Raw genomic sequence first — 16,533 nt, 5'->3', positions numbered from 1 at the left:
TGCTAGCTGTATCTGATGCTAACCTCGCCGTCAGGCTTAGTCACCAAATTACACCATTGTTCAGGCAAATGTAAATTTTTTTGAATTAGAATGAAATATGCATTTGCATACAATAAACTGTGTTTTCAATGTTCATTGTTATCCTGCTTAGACCTAGCTGGTGTGTGTGTGTGTTCTCTGGCACGCAAAACAGCAGAAAATGCATACCAAAGTCTGCAGAGGGGAAAATAGGTAGACTATTGAGGCAGCAGTCACAGGAAGTCCAGTGAGCTCCTTCATGACTGACATTAAATCTTTCAGCCGTTTAAGTTTGCAAGAATTTACAAAGAGACCCCCGTTTGTGCCACCAAGTGACTTCCTGTTTATTCTTATTTCAAACTGGACTTTGAGTCCAACACAACCGTTTTGTTAGTCCAAAAGAACTCAATGAACCCATCTATAGTCTAAATAAATCACAAAAGGACCTGTATGTGTAAACAGTTCATGTCGTGCGGCTGTCGGCAGATCCTGGAAGATCTATTTAACACCGTGCCTGCTAGCTTATCTGATGCTAACCTTGCCTGTTCAGGCAAGCGTAAAGATTTTGGAATCAATGTGAAATTTGCATTTGCATATAAGAAATTGTGTTTTCCATGCTCATTGTTATCCTGCTCCGATCTAGGTGGTGTGCACGTGCGCACGGGCACGCAAAACAATGGAAAATGTGCACCAAAATCTGCAGAGAGAACGACCGTCAACAGGTCAGTAAGGCTCCTTCAAGGCTGAAATTAAACTTAACTTCAGTTTGCAAGACGCTATAAAGAGATCCCTGTTTGTGCCCCAAAATGACTTCCTGTCTCCTCTTTTTCCAAACTGTTCTTTGCCTGTGAGTCCAACGCAGGAGTTTTGTTAGTGCAATCGTGATGCAAAAGGACTCGGTGAACCCATTTACTCTTGAAATAAATCACATAAGAGCCTGTACGTGTAAACCGTTCATGCCATGCAGCTGTCAGCAGTTCCAGCAGGATCTATTTTGCAGGGCGCCTGTCAGCTTTATCTGATGCTAACCTTGCTAGCAGGCTTATTCAAAAAGTTATCCATATTCACACAGTACGTCTTCTGATATGGCCTAAATCAGTTTGTCTGCCTGCACTTACATAATTTTACATCAGACAACTGTGAAAAGAGTGAATAATACTGCTTCTTTCATTACTTTGTGCCGCATTTAAAGTTTAACCCATTGTGTAGATCAGCTGGATGTGAGCTGGAGTCATTGGTGGACATACTCTTAGGGCTGTAGCAGAAATTGTCTTTGCCACAAGTGAGTTATTGTGTGTCAGAAGAAACACGAGAAACTAGGCTGGAAAGGAGATCTGCTGCCAAGATGTCCTCATGCAACTAAAACAGTGGGTCACACCAGGACACAGACAGACAGATGCTTTTGAATTTGGCTAATTTGTTACGCAGCCTAATCGCAATCACAAACACAAAGCTCATCCCTTGCTACAGGGAAAAATAACCTATAAATAATATCTTTTAAGGACACATTTATGACATGTGTTTGTTCTGTGCCTCTCCAAGTTAAAACTGGTGGAACAAAATCATAAAGTCACAGTCACATGTAGAGGGAAGGAGCTCTTTGGGAGTGCAAAACAGACGGAGGGCACAATCCCGTTCAGAGCAAAAGCAGACATCTCAAAAAACAGGAGAAGGGGAAGAGGTGCAGATAAGAGAACAGAGGAGTTCACACAGGAAGGCGCTTCAGCTTTGGGAGGATGGAAGGAAGTAAGTTTGCAGAGTTAGAAGCGGCCAGCCTGAGAATGGCCAGGAATCACAGAGTTGATAGGAATTACAGAAAGGAAAGACTGATTTTGCAGTTGGCCAACTTTTTGCCATGTTAATCCAACAAAAAGTCTAAAGAAGCCTGTTTTTGTTAGACTTTGAGTTGCAAAATGCATGTATCTGTATAAACAGATATCTGCAAATGGATAAGCAGAACCTGTATGGTTCTAGTAACCTACACTACCTTGACAAAAGTATTCAGTCACACAGCCAAGTAATTGAATTCAGGGGTTCCAATCAGTTTCATGGTCACAGGTGTATAAAATCAAACGCCTAGGCATGCAGACTGCTTCCACAAACATTTGTGAAAGAATGGGTCGCTTTTAGAAGCTCAGTGAATTCCAGCATGGTGCAATGGACACGATGCCACCTGTGCGACCCATCCAGTCATGCAATTTCCTTGTTACTAGATATTTCACAGTCAACTGTTAGTGGTATTAGAACAAAGTGGAAGTGAGCTGCATCCAAGCCTTACATCACCAAGTGCAATGCAAAGCGTCGGATGCAGTGGTGTAAAGCACGCAGCCACTGGATACTAGATTAGTCCAGGTGAGATGTGTTCTGTGGAGGGACAAATCATGTTTCTCCACCTGGCAGTCTGGATGAGTCTGGGTTTGGTGGTTGCCAGGAGAACGGTACATGTCTAACTACTTTGTGCTAACTTTAAAGCTTGGTAGAGGGGAGATTATGATGTGGGTTGTTTTTCAGGAGTTGGGCTCGGCCCCTCTTAACGCTTCAGTATATCAAGAAATTTGGGATAACTTCAGGCTTCCAACTTTGTGGGAAGAGTTTGGGGATGGTCCTTTGCTGTTCCAACATGATTGCGCACCTGTGCACAAACCAATGTCCATAAAGACATGGATGAGAGTTTGGCGTGGAAGAACTTGACTGGCCTGCACAAAGTCCTGACCTCAACCCGAAAGAACACCTTTGTTCTTTGTTTGTTCTGCACAAATGCACTTCTGGAAAAATGGTAAAATATTCATACAAACACACTCCTAAATCTTGTGGAAAGTCTTCCCAAAAGAGCTGAAGCTGTTATAACTGCAAAATGTGGGCTGACATCATATTAAACCCTTCTGAAGTTCATATGCATGTGAAGGCTGATGAACAAATATTTTTGGTGTAGTGTATCATATTTGATGCCTTGGGTGCATGGAGGTAATCAGCCAGTGTGGAGGAAAAAAAGAAGGATTTCATTTGCAGAAAAACGATCTGAAAACTATTAGTTATTATCTGACAGCTAGTAAACTGATCTGTTTTCATAAATGACAGACAGGAAGTCTTGGCCCAGACATCGGCTGCTTACACCTGAAAACTTGTGGGTTCCCAGAGTGCAGAGCACCTGAGTTCAATCAGTCTCATGCGGAAACATTTTTGTGTGGTTATTCTGAATCTCTCCTCCCCCCCCCCCAAGTTTACTTCGAGAAGGAACTGCACACAAACTTTTTATACACGTGATCATTTGCATCATTAATGCACTAAAATCTGACTTATGAGCTCCACAATTAGGCAAAGTTCATTCCCAAAACTATAAGCGACCGTCCCATAGAAAAAGAGGTTTAACGTGAAATGAGATGCTAACTAAACGCCTTCCTAAATTAAACAATCTTTAGAAGAGCATTACATCATTTTGAGCCACAAATCTCTTCATATGAGCCGTTCATTCATTTGAACCAACGTATTCGTAAATAGCCTTCTTAAATATCACTTTAAACAGACATGACAGCTGGAGCTGCTTAGCACTGGCTCGGGTCATTAGGTTGACTCATATGGGGCTTGTCTTGTGATTTGCTGTCTTTAATGCAGCCGTGTGTGTGTTTGTGTGTGTGGCCTAAACTCCACATGCTGAAAATCTCCTCAAAAAGTCAGTGTGCACACAAAGGCCCAGACAAATACTTGTTAAGATGCTTTGTGTACATCATCATACACACCTTAACCTTGCTATAAAATGTGCAGCTTGTCTCTCGTAGCAACGTGAAACTTTTTACCTAACATTAACCTCCCTGTGAGCTGGCATCAAAGAAGTTTTTTCCACTTTATAATGATATTAAACTTACTGTCAGTCAGGGTGTTACTTCCTGCACCGCGGTCACCCAGGACACTTGAGCAAGCACCTTTTGTGGTTGTATGTGTGTACAGTATGCAACCAACACTTTCACCACACAAACATGCATCAAGTAGATGCTGCACTGTGGAGTCTTTCCATTCAGTTACACTCCAAACACCTCCAGTCTCACAGCTCCACCTGCTGTGTGACAACCAAACTCCAACACCCGTTTTCCTGCAGCATCTCTTTGTACGTGCTGCCTCCTGTAGGTCACGAGAAGAGCTGCAGAATCTCACAGAGAGAACGCTGGTGTGCAGGCGCGCAAACAGCAGGGGGCAAAAAGGAGCTTGCTCGCTGAAAGTAGGGCAGCCAATGGTTGAAAATTCTGTCCAGAGGCCTCGCTTCACTTTGCTTTCACCACTTAGTTTGAATGTGTGCGTTTCCCTACCCTGATACTCCATCACAGATGTCAGCGTTTACCACAGTTGGAGATGTTAAGGGCTGTAAGTAGTGCTTATGGCTAGATGTTTGCAGCTTTTTTGAGCCATCTTTTAAAAGATTTTAATCATAATATATCCCAAGCCATACTGCTGAATGAGTCTCCACAAATATTTAATACCAGGCAAACATCTAGTCCCAAAGTCAGCTTTAACCCCTGGGGGCTTCGCTGTGCCTCCATATCCTCAGGAATGTCTGACAGCGGTGCATCTCACCTGTAACACAGACACACACACACACTAATGTAGTAGACGTGCCATTGTGTCTCATGGTTTGTACGCATGATTGCAAAGAATGATGCTTTGTCCGAGGAAATGATATTGCGACAAGTCTCCTATTCATTCCTTTTTTTCTCTTTTGCAAACCTCTGGCGAGCGGCCGCTGCGTGGTGTCGAATCCCAGGCATTCTCCCTCATATTCACGAACACGCAAACACCCACGCTCGCACCTTCTCACTCATATTCGAATCAGATAAAATTTTAATGACCCTTCTGGGAAAGTTGGGCATCTTCTCACACATGCCAAAACCAAACTACACACACACACACACACACACACACATTCATGGATGTTTGGCCTGAAGTGGACAGTTTAGGTGGGTGGGTGAGGCTGTAATGACTAAAGCAGGACAGATTGGAAAACCACACCCTGCAGGGACAGGAGAGGAAGGCCATGGCAGCTAAAATGCTGCAGAGCCTCAAATGGGAGAAACAGGTGAGTTACTCTTTGTGTGTGTGTGTGTGTGTGTGTGTGTGTGTGTGTGTGTGTGTGTGTGTGTGTGTGTGTGCATGTGAGAGAGAGAGCAGGATTCTTCTTGTGCAAGGTAATGACTGGCTAAAAGAGAAATACTGGACGATTGGGCGCTAATAAAAAAGCGTGCGGGGAAAGGGAGCTAATGGGAGGTGAACAGAAAGTCATTTTTATATTGTTCCCTCTTCTCCACCTATCATCTCTTCAGCTAAAGGTAAAAGGTTTGTGCTTACAAAATATGAGATTATACACATCTCTCCAGGGCGTATAGGCACAATTACCTCGCCGAATATATAGACGCACATACTTATGGACACAGTAGTTCACATGCTATCAAAGCCCTCATTGTTTCACTTTTTTTCTCTCTTTGCTGTTTTTCCCCTTCCTGCACTCTCTTACCTGCCTTATCTACTCTTCCTTTCATCTCCGATGAGGCCTCTGAGCTCCACAGACAAAGAGAACAGAGGAGGAGGAAAGAAGGAGCAGCAACAAGGGGGAATGAGAAGAGAGAGGAGATGCGGAGAAACATTGAGACAGAGAGCAGGCCGCCTTATCTGAGATGACACACACATACGCAGGCACACAGGGGCCATTGTTTGGTGGTTTTGCTGCGGGGCCCTGTGATCACATAGACTGAGTCTGATGAACGTGTGGCCCCTCTTTCTTCCTCTCTCATCCTTTCATCTCCTCCCGACTTGTCTCGTGGTGGAGGAATGGCTCCAGGGGGAATCGAAAATCTTACTCCGACTTTTTTTGGGGGTCCTATCACGACAGTCTCCGATGTCAAGGTAGTGAGTATTGACTGGCATACTGACCTGGGAGAGGCTCAAAGAAAGCTGGTGAAGTTCAAGTGCAAGACTTCTTTGTTAAACTTAACGCGGGGCATTTAGAGACTGATGTATGAAAGCAGAGAAATACTCCAAGAATCTGAAAAAAGGGGAGAACAGCTGTTTTGTGAATTTAATATTTTGAATTTACTGAATTTATTATTTATTTAATCAAGCAGAAATACAGTAGTAATACATGGTTTGACCGGTTGTTCTTATAAACTTAACTTATTTGCCAAAAACAGAAAAGAATGGTTTTCACCCAAGCGAAATAAGCTAAATCTCAAAGCTCGCATAAATTTATTTGTTATAACCATAGACTGTATATAAAAGACACCACTGCCAAGCTGTGGTTTCTAGTCTCTGCATCTTGAAGCCTCAATATTATATTTTTTGGTGGCTGCCACGATGGTTTATCAAAGATAAAAGTGGCCGATTTGGATAAAAGCGTCTGGGGCGCCAAGTTATTAGCTAACGCTAGCAAGCCTGGTTAGCAAGCTAGAAGTGCTAGAAAACTAAATTAACTGGGTTACACATTTCTTGGAGCGCAGTAAGGCACACTATTGGCTACGAGGCTTATCCCACTAATGTGGTTGTGCATTATCTAAAAAAAGAAAGAAAAACTCATGAAATATTGAAAAAAATCTTTAAGCATGTAGGATGGTACCACAAAGTATAATGAGCGTGTGAGTTAGCTGTTGTCTGCACTAACAGCAAACAGATAAGGCATGTCAATAATGGTAAAATAAAAAAGAAAGAGCGGAGAACAGCATTTCAGTCAGAACACATCCAGGTTTAAAACATTTCTCTTTGCACAGCACCTCAAAAGGTTAAGTATGAACTTGTGTGATGACGATTTCACTCTGTGGAATAAATGCTGAAAGACATTTAATGTTTGAACAAAACCCCAAGTGCAACACAGGAAGTACATCAAAATGTGCTTATCTCATATCTGGGTCTGATTACTAGCAAAACTGTCAATATCACGGGTCACAATCAGTACATGATTTGAACACGATGTTAATATTTTTTTGTGTCGGTGTCAATACTTGAGTTTTTTTTAGGCACGAATTGGTTATTGTTGGAATATGCAGATAAAACAAGTACCAATCTGTTTGCAGTGCTACAGGGATAGCAGCCAAACCATTGTAATCAGTTACTCTCATGTAGGAAATTGCAGGAAATGTTTCAGGTTTAGTGGCCTAAAAACATTTAAGCCTACATGTTAAACAGCATGCAAATAATGGCAGTCAGTCCAACAATAAATTACTAGTTCCTAATAACATTGTAGATTAAAGGTAGTTTAAAAAACACAAGGTTGATATAAAGTTTGCTTGTTTGACTCTAACAGTAGTCCACAGGAAAATAGTGGAATCCCAACACTTCTCTGTTTTGACATCCACTTACCCCTGTTACCATGAACACAGCTGCACCTCCCTTCTCCACATTCCCAACATCTATCATGATGGACAGGAAGTGTTATGGCAGGAATGTGTGAAGAGTAGAAGCGCCAACATGTCCATCATCATACCAGTTTGCCTGCTCCATTTCCCAGCAGCTCTTGACCTCTTGGTTGCAAGACCGCAACCTTTCAACTTTTCACTGACACGACGAGCTTTCATCACTGACCGGGAAAACGACCTTGAGGTAGAACGCGAGGGGTTTTTCAGGTTTAAGACATCAAGGTGGAAAGCTGCTCCATCTTAGGAAATGTAAATTAGCAGCAAGATCTCAGATTAGGGTTTGTGGATTGCTTTTGAGGTGTAGATTAGGAGATAGCGCACAGGTTTTAAGGGATTTTCAGGCAGTAGAGGAAGTGGACAGGCTTTAGGGACACAGGTCAAATGGTTTCAGTTACAGGGTTCAAATGCTGAGAAAAAGCTGCTGTACGATTTTGCTGGCGTTACACTTTTAAGCTTTTCAAGACTGTGTCATGCAGATAAAAACATCTCAGCACCAGATGAAGGCCAGAGAGGTCTTTGGGTTTAACATTATTATGAAAAACACTTCTGGTTAATCTTCTAAATTACATTTACAGTCTCCTGGCAGAAGGATTCAAAGGGAAAAAAAGAAATATTATTCTCTGTGGGAGACATATTGCAAAGATTAACCACAGAGCCCATTTGAGATGCTAAATTCCTTGAAATCACACTTGTAAGAACTCGAGTTACCAAATCATTGTTTATTCTTAACTTTCATACTGTAACACAGAGTGTATGCACATTTCACATTACTAATTCAGTAGTTTGTCTCCTTCAGAATTGAGCTTTTGTTTTGTTGTATTGAGGTAGAGCAGAGAGTTTACAGACTGAGTGGATTCTCATTTTCATGGATGACTGATTAGAGACCTTGCATTGGATGGTCAGTGTTCAGTACCATGTCACAGAGCTGAAGTTTGTTGGTTTTCATTCTCCTGTCCAACAACTTTGTAAGCTTATGAGCTCTCCCAGAGCTCATGCTAGGTAACCCACATGGACAGGTTTTATCACAGTCTATTGATTTTTAGTTTTTTTAATGTTACAGAAAGAGTCACGAACTGACAAGTTAGCTAATGATTCATATAATTAACTACAAAAAACACCCAAAACAAATTGCTCAAAAACCCAACAAATACCCTGACTTATACTCTTTTTATCTGTCTAGGTGACATCCATCCACTTACAGCTATTAAATAAAGTTTTCACGGGACTCTATGTGGGCCTGGGAAAAGCTAAGTACACCCCTACTGCTTCCATAAGAATTAAGAGCGGAAGGAGCAGCCAGGTTCTGCTAATCAAATGCATTTTATTAACTGATTATCAGCAAATGTAAGCACCTCTATAAAAGCAAAATCGGAAAGCTATATTCAATAGTTTTCCGATCTAAAGCATTCAGAGATGTGTTACCACAACAGTACAATCTTCCAAGAAGTGAATATCCCTGCAATTCCCCCCTAAATGTCAGACAATGCAATGTCCGGAGAAACTTGAAAACACTCAAGAGCTACATCTCTGATAGGTCTAAACTGGCATGTTAGATCGTTCAAAGTTCAGTTTGACAGTAAAATTAGAAAAAGACTGAATAAGGTGTGGCTTGTTTTGAAGTGTAGACCTGAGAAAGACTCTTCTCTCTATAAAGAACATGTCCTGCCTGTTATATCTGAACAAACCACAAGGTTTCTGGGACAATGTCCTTTGGACAGATGAGATAAAAGTGAAGATGTTTGGCAGCAGTGAACAGCACTATGATGGGCAAAAGCCAAATACAGTATATCAGCAGAAAGCTCCCATTCCAACTGCCTGCATGGTATCGGAGGATGTGATGATTTGGGCTTGTTTTGTAACCACAAGGTCTGGCCACCTTGCAATCATTGAGTCAACCATGAACTCCTCTCAACACAAAAGTATTCTAGAGTCTAATGCAGGGGTATCCAACTCCAGGCCTCAAAGGCCGGTGTCCTGCAGGTTTTAGATATCACCCTGGGTCAACACACCTGAATCAAATGATTAGTCCATTACCAGGTAATTTAACCATTTAAATCAGTTGTGTTGGATCAAGGATACATCTAAAACCTGCAGGACACCGGCCCTTGAGGCCAGGAGTTGGATACCCCTGGTCTAATGTGAGGCCAGCTAAAGCTTTCGGGTGACACTAGGTCAGGGGTGGGCAATCTCAGTCCACGAGGGCCGGTGTCCCTGCAGGTTTTAGATCTCACCTTGGGTCAACACACCTGAATCACATGATTAGTTCGTTACCAGGCCTCTGGAAAACGTCAGGACATGTTGAGGAGCTAATTTAGCCATTTACATCAGCTGTGTTGGTTCGAGGTCACATCTAAAACCTGCAGGGACACCGGCCCTCATGGACTGAGATTGCCCACCCCTGCACTAGGTCATATCCCAATCACAGCAGTAAACCTACAACAGAATGGCTGAAAAAGTTAAGTCAAATTAAAATGCCGTGGCGAGACCTTAGGAGAGCTGTGCCTAAACAAATGACAGCAAACTTCAATGAACTGAAGCAACAGTGTAAAGAAGAGTGGGCCAAAAGTCCTCCACAACATTGTGAGAGACTGTCCTACAGGAAACAATTACTTCAAGTTATTACAGCTAAAGATGATTCTACAGGCCACTGAATCATGGGGAGTACTTAGACTCTATGTCTGGACAGAGTCTGTGAAAACCTTCTCACATGACTGCATATCGACTAATTAAGGTTGGTGAAATCATTCATAGCTGTATGAAAACAGGGTTCAAGATGACTTGATGTTCTCCCACGTGTATATGTAAAGGTTACTTTCCTTTCATGGTAGAAGTAGGAAACAAATAAACTCCCTAGTGTCTCTCTCCATCCTCTCTATCCTCCGGTGTGCAGAGATAGATTAATTAGCTCTGTCATAGCCACTGGGACCAACACTTTTACTGGTGCAAGCCCTGCTCAGTGTTGTTCGTGCCCCTACAATTTACAAGTTGTATCCTCTGATCACTTGATGTGTTTGTTTATAGAGGCTGCAAGGCATTCTCTCCATCCCCATCAATACATTGGCTGTTTGACTGACAGTCAGTGGCTGTAAAGTTCTGACATATTGCCCAACCACATATTTCAGAGGATACATAATAGGAAGCCACACTGCCAAACAAAGTCTATTAATTTCTGTTATCAACTTCTGGATGTACGCCACACTTTTCTCTCTCTGTGTGTCATTTCTCCACCAGCCCTCCTCTTTTGATTGGCAGGAGGAATGCGGCAAGAGACTTGGCAGCATTTTTTGGTGTGCTTAGTTTGGCAAATAGTGGCATTGCCATGGTGAAGGCTCGCATGCAGATGGGCCCCTCGATCCTTATTGGTATTAAAGTGTGGTAACAGAGGCAGAACTAGTGCTCTAACAATGTACTTCAATTTTTCACTGATTTTCCATCATGTGTATGGGTTTGTTCTGGGGAGTGGAAAAGGATCTGCCCATGGTTATGCAAAAATATGTGACCTTTGACCTTTGGCTTAAGCAAACTGGAACCTGTTTTCTGGTGGCTGAGCGGTATAGGGGAAGTCCTGATCACCTTCTGACCCCGGACGTGGTCAGAGCACAACTCCGATGTCACTGGAGCAGGTAAAGGTCTGGGAAATGTCAAAGTCACTCAGCATACAGATAAGCTTCCTATAGTGCTTTCTCACTGAGCCTCTGCACATGTTTCAGTACCTGCCTTTGTTTGTATGTGTGGGCTCACCTGCACATAATTGAGGAGAGGGATTTAAAATCACCATCCAAGGTCAAAGAGCAAATCCTGGATCGAGTCTGGCCGAACGTTCAGCCAAGCAAGTGGCATGCTTGTTCACATTTAGACAATAAAGATGAGCTGAAGCTCAGCCACCGACTAAGCTTTTTCATTTAAAGCCAAAATGCTCTGTATGGGCATTAGACAGCTCATGTACAATTTGAAAGCCTCAGCCTTTTTATGCGTTCCTATTCCTAACTTTTGTACATCAGTTTATTGTGGAAAAGCAGATGGCTGCCCCTCCCTCGGCCTGGTTTTGCTGGTGGAGGTTTCTTCCTGTTTAAAAAGGTTTCTTTCTTCCCACTGTCGCCAGGTATTCACTCATACAGGTGTTTGTTTGATTGTTGAGGTTTTGTCTTTATAGGGCTTTTACCTTACCATATAAAGCACCTTGAGGCAACTGTTGTGATTTGGTGCTATGTTGTCAGAATTGAATTTAAGTGAAAACTATACGGTTCCAGACTTGAGTTATTGTTTAACAAAGTCAGAGTGCTGTCATTAACCTCTCTGTCTCTCTCATTTAAATAAAAATACAGAGGGCAAACTGTTGATACCAAACATACTAACTAATTGAAGAAGTCGTCTTTAAATTCCCTGAGAATACTAGACACTCCACACTCTAGGTCCACCCCTTCCCAGAACCTGCTTTGCCTTGACCAGTAGGCCTTTCGCCTCTTCACACAGTCAAACACTGGCTTTCAGACACATATACAAGAAAGAGGCAGGCGGAGAATGCTGCTACTTGTATTCTTTTTGAGCCATGTTGAAGATTTTCGTGACAAAGTGGTAAAGTTGGCGCCACTTAAACAGCTGCCGTCCAAGGTAAATTTGATTCCGCCAACAGAAAGGCACAGAGTGTTTGTTTTCACCGAAGCACCTTGGCAGGCAGCTGTCTGTTATTGAGATGTGCGTCTTTGTGACACAGAAACCTTGCACGTGCTTTGGTTTCACTACTCATGTTCATGCAGAACTGCATGCGTGCGATTTGCGGGAATATAATAAGTGTAGTTATCGGTCAGGAATGAAATAAGGGTAATCCTCTTCAACAAAAGGATCTACTTGAAGTCATCCTCTAACAACAGGGCCTCTCAGTCCCTGTCGACCCCTTTCCTTTAGCGTAACCTGGATACCAGACTGCTGTTTGTCTAACACTGCTCCTTTCCCATCAGGTCCTTACAGTTCCCTTCTGCATAGCAGTAGCCTGGCCTTCTTCAGGTTTATAGTACCTGTGTGCAATCTGGAATACCTGACCACAGAGTTTCTGGTCATTCTTTATTCTTGAATTCAGATTTGCAGATACTGACCTGATTTTAGCAAAAGAAAACTTACAAATTCTTCAAAAATAAAAATGTGCAAATTTGTGGGAGAAAATAACACAAAAATAATACAACTGAATACAACTTGTGGCTGGTACTAGTCGTGTTGAAGCTGCAATGACTATTGTTCCTTATGTGTCTGTGGTTCAACGTGTATGTTATTCCGACACCTTTCTTTATGTGTGAAAGGGAGTTAGTGATGGTTACTAAGTACTCATCAGCAGTTAAAATCCAGGATAAAAACTATGTGAGCATGCGCAATGATGAAAGAATAACAATGAGATCTGATGAGATGAGATTTACCCGTTGCTATTTAGGTGGACCTGGACAGAGGCTATAGCCCAATTCAACCATGATGGACTATAACTGATGACAATATTCCTTGTTCGGCTCTTGAGACAGAGCTACAGATCTATTCTACAGCCTACAGCAAGAGGGATGCATGATGGTGGATTTGGGTCCTGTTGACTGTTGGGATTCCCTGGAGAGCCTGATTGGTGCTCTGTCTGTCAAAGAATACACATAGTATGATTGATTGACTGGTTTTAATAAAGTGAGCACACCTCTTTTCACACATGCCTAAAAAGTCAAGAAGGAGAGAAAAAAAGCCTTAATTTTTCTCTTTGTTGAAAGTGAAGGAAAAAAAGGTATGTGTACCTGGAATAACATCAGCCATGTTTAATTTTATGTATTTGGCTGACTCACTCCCGGTGTGATGTGAACAGATGTGGGTGAGATGATAAGCACGTGCAGCAGGTAGCTGTGCCCTGGATGTGCCATGTGTAACTAAACTGTTTCCCATGATCCCTCCTGCGAGCTGGCTGGAGGTACACCTGGCTCCAAGGTTGGTATGCCTGGCCAGGGCGCACAAAACGGCTGCAGCGGCTATTTTTACACAGACACACACAGACACACTTCAAACGGACTCAGCCCGCCCCTCCAAACATTCCACACCAACAAGTGAACACTTTGAACGCGGTGCCACACTGCCTTCTCGAGTGCTGGGAAGTCTATACGGACATCATCGCGAGCCTCTGCTTCACGCTGACCGCGTCTGAAGCCGGGCCCTGTCGACCTGCTGTCAACTGCCCCTGAGCAAATCAAAGCCTGAAACTGGTAGAATCTGGATTTTCTTTCTTCAAGTATCGTTCAACTGCTTTTTACTCTTTCTAAGATTTATCCTCCATCGGACTGAAGGAAGCACATATTTTCTTTACTGCTGCATCCGCAGCAGCTGGTTGTTCTGACGCAGAGCAATTATTCAAGCATAATAACCCGGGACACAATAATATTTCACTTAGAGAGATTTCAGTATTTATATCAACACCAAGCATAATGACATCAAATGCACGTCACTGGAAGGACTCAGTGTTGTAATGCATATAATATGAGTCATTACTTTTGGGCAACAGTGCCCTCTTATCTATACTAGAGTGCACAGCCAGACTACATTATGCATCCCATGATTGGCTGCGGTGGGATGTGTAATTTGTTTATTTTGGCGTAATGATCCCAGCTCTTATAATGATTACTTTAACTGTGTGTGTTCTTGTACGTGCCCTGGCTCTCCATTTCCCACCAATCAGTGAATTACCAGTCTATCATGTAGCACTCCAGTTATTCCAGATAATGGCGGTGACGCAAGCCCGATGACAGTGAGAGGAGAGTTTAATGCAAACAGGCTGCGCTAAAACCTCAGATTCGCTATATGAGAGGCAATTCACCACAGGTTCTCAGAGGCACGTCACTTCCCAGCGGCTTCTCCTTATGGGACATCAGCCAAGGGCACTGAAAAGTAATTTAAATGTGGCAATGCACCTGCGATTGTCAATATGAGGCACAAAGTATATTTTTTAAATGTCATTGCACATTATAAAACTGCTCTGGAAATGATCTAGTCAGCCTTTAAGAATACATTTAATCTGATTTGTGTTAACTGTAAATACTGTGTTAGCTTATGTCTCAAAATGCACACCAGTCAATCTGCTAGCAGCCATTTAGCTATCAATTTTGTTATATTATGATACTGTATGTCTGTCTTATATCACAGCAGTATATTTATTTCTTATCAGTTTGAAAACCTCAAGCTAAACCAAATATAATCAGAGCCACGTTGAGGATTCAAAGTTAAGACATTTTAACAGCTAACATACATCTCACATCCGTGCACATGTATGCACATGTGATATCAGGCCCTCACATGCAACGTGACTCACACTATCGCTAAAGGAAAAATACCTACAGTTTAAGTAGCTGACCGGTGACCTGAGACGGCAGGTTATATCCTTGGCAACTCTTGAAGTGAAGTGAACCTGATCTAAGAGGAAAAAGTACTGTCAGAGTTAATGTTTGCCTTGAGCTAGAGTTTGTGTGAATTACAACACATTTCCCCCAGATAATCCTACATCTGGATTAAGTCTCCATGCTAGATTAGGCATACTCTATTACAAATAAATAAAGCAGGGGGCAAAATGACAAAGAAAATGTTCCAGAGATTTCTGCACATCTGCAAACGGAACATAGAAACAACACAACGGAGAAGAAACTTTGTGCACAAACGCACTAAAAAAAATCCACGCTAAATATTTTAATTGCCAAGTAAATCATGATGGATTAAAAAAACAAATCATTTGCTTTTTCACCTTGACCTGTGGATGGACTGTTGTTATGCTCTGCAGCCTTCTAAGGTTGGTATAAAGCTATATGGACTTTTTCTCAACCCACTGTGCAGTATTCTATGGTTACAGTGCATCCCCAATTGCAAGAAGGATTTTTAAGCAGAACAAGAGCTAATGTTGCCACTTGCAGATCGAGAGGGTGGTGTTACAGTCCATCAGACCACTGGACGAGAGCATGATTCTGTAGATAGCCAAGGACAAGAACAGAAGGCCTCGGGGTAGTTGGTTCATAGTGACTGAACTTTCAAAGTAAGAGCAAGCGGATTATCTCCTAATATACTGGCTGCAGTTGACATCATTCTCTCAGACAGATTAAAAAAATAAATTCTAACAAATTCTAAAATAAGTCATCAAATATACTTGGGTGGTCGTTGATATGCCTTAGCGACCCACCCAAGTAAAGCTTATGTGTGGGAAATGTACTCTATGAGAATAGGTGTAGCCCTCTGAGAGCTGTTGGCGAGTAACAAAGCCCGGGGTTTAACAGTACACGTCTGAACTGGAGTTAGACCCGCAATAAATAATGTTACTATTTCTAAAATCACTTGCATCAGAATTATTTATTTTTCACACGCACTTTCAGAAAAGGCTAACAAAAAAAGCTAGCTGAGATCAGTTTAGCACAAAAGGCAACAAAATAAAGTAACTCACTGCTACGGTTTAGCCCTATTAATATAACCAGGAACATGATGATCAACCCCCACTTACTTTTCCTAGGTTGTATTATGAGTTTTATTAATTTTAACTGGTGTTATCCATACAAATGAACACTCATTTGAACGTTTCGGTTCAGTACTCATTGGCTATTACTAAAACACAACTGTTGACCCTGCTGAAAGAAAACAAAATGTTCCTGTAATTTTATTTGGAAAAAGGACCATATTCAGTCTTAACATAAATGCTGCAGCTTTATGCATTATACCAGAGGTAGCTTAAAGCTAAGTTCACTATCATGATAGTTCTATCTTGTAATGTCAAGTAAATCTGAAACATGAGTTTTTGAGACTACTACCTCATAAGTGTGATTTTCTTTAATCCTAAACTCCCTTTATGTTTTTGCTTGTTTATGTTAAATAGACTCTGAGCAATAAATTCAAAAAAATATCAGATGTAGCAAGAGCTGGGGAACTGGAAGAAATTCATCCTGCTTGAGAGAGCCAAGGATGGGAATTGGGCCACTGTTGTCAGCCTGCCTGCAGAGAGCATTGTGGAGTGGAAGTTTGTGGTGATGGACAAGGGTGAGGTGTGCCGTTGGGAAGAATGTGGAAACTGCCTCCTGGATACAGGCTACGGAGACGACCTGCTTGTGCACAAATGGTGGGGATTATTGTAAACTATTTG

The sequence above is a fragment of the Simochromis diagramma genome, unplaced genomic scaffold (assembly GCF_900408965.1).
Source record: "Simochromis diagramma unplaced genomic scaffold, fSimDia1.1 OVJJ01000413.1, whole genome shotgun sequence".
NCBI classification, from domain to species: Eukaryota; Metazoa; Chordata; class Actinopteri; order Cichliformes; family Cichlidae; genus Simochromis; species Simochromis diagramma.
Note: the sequence above shows the minus strand (reverse complement) of the source record.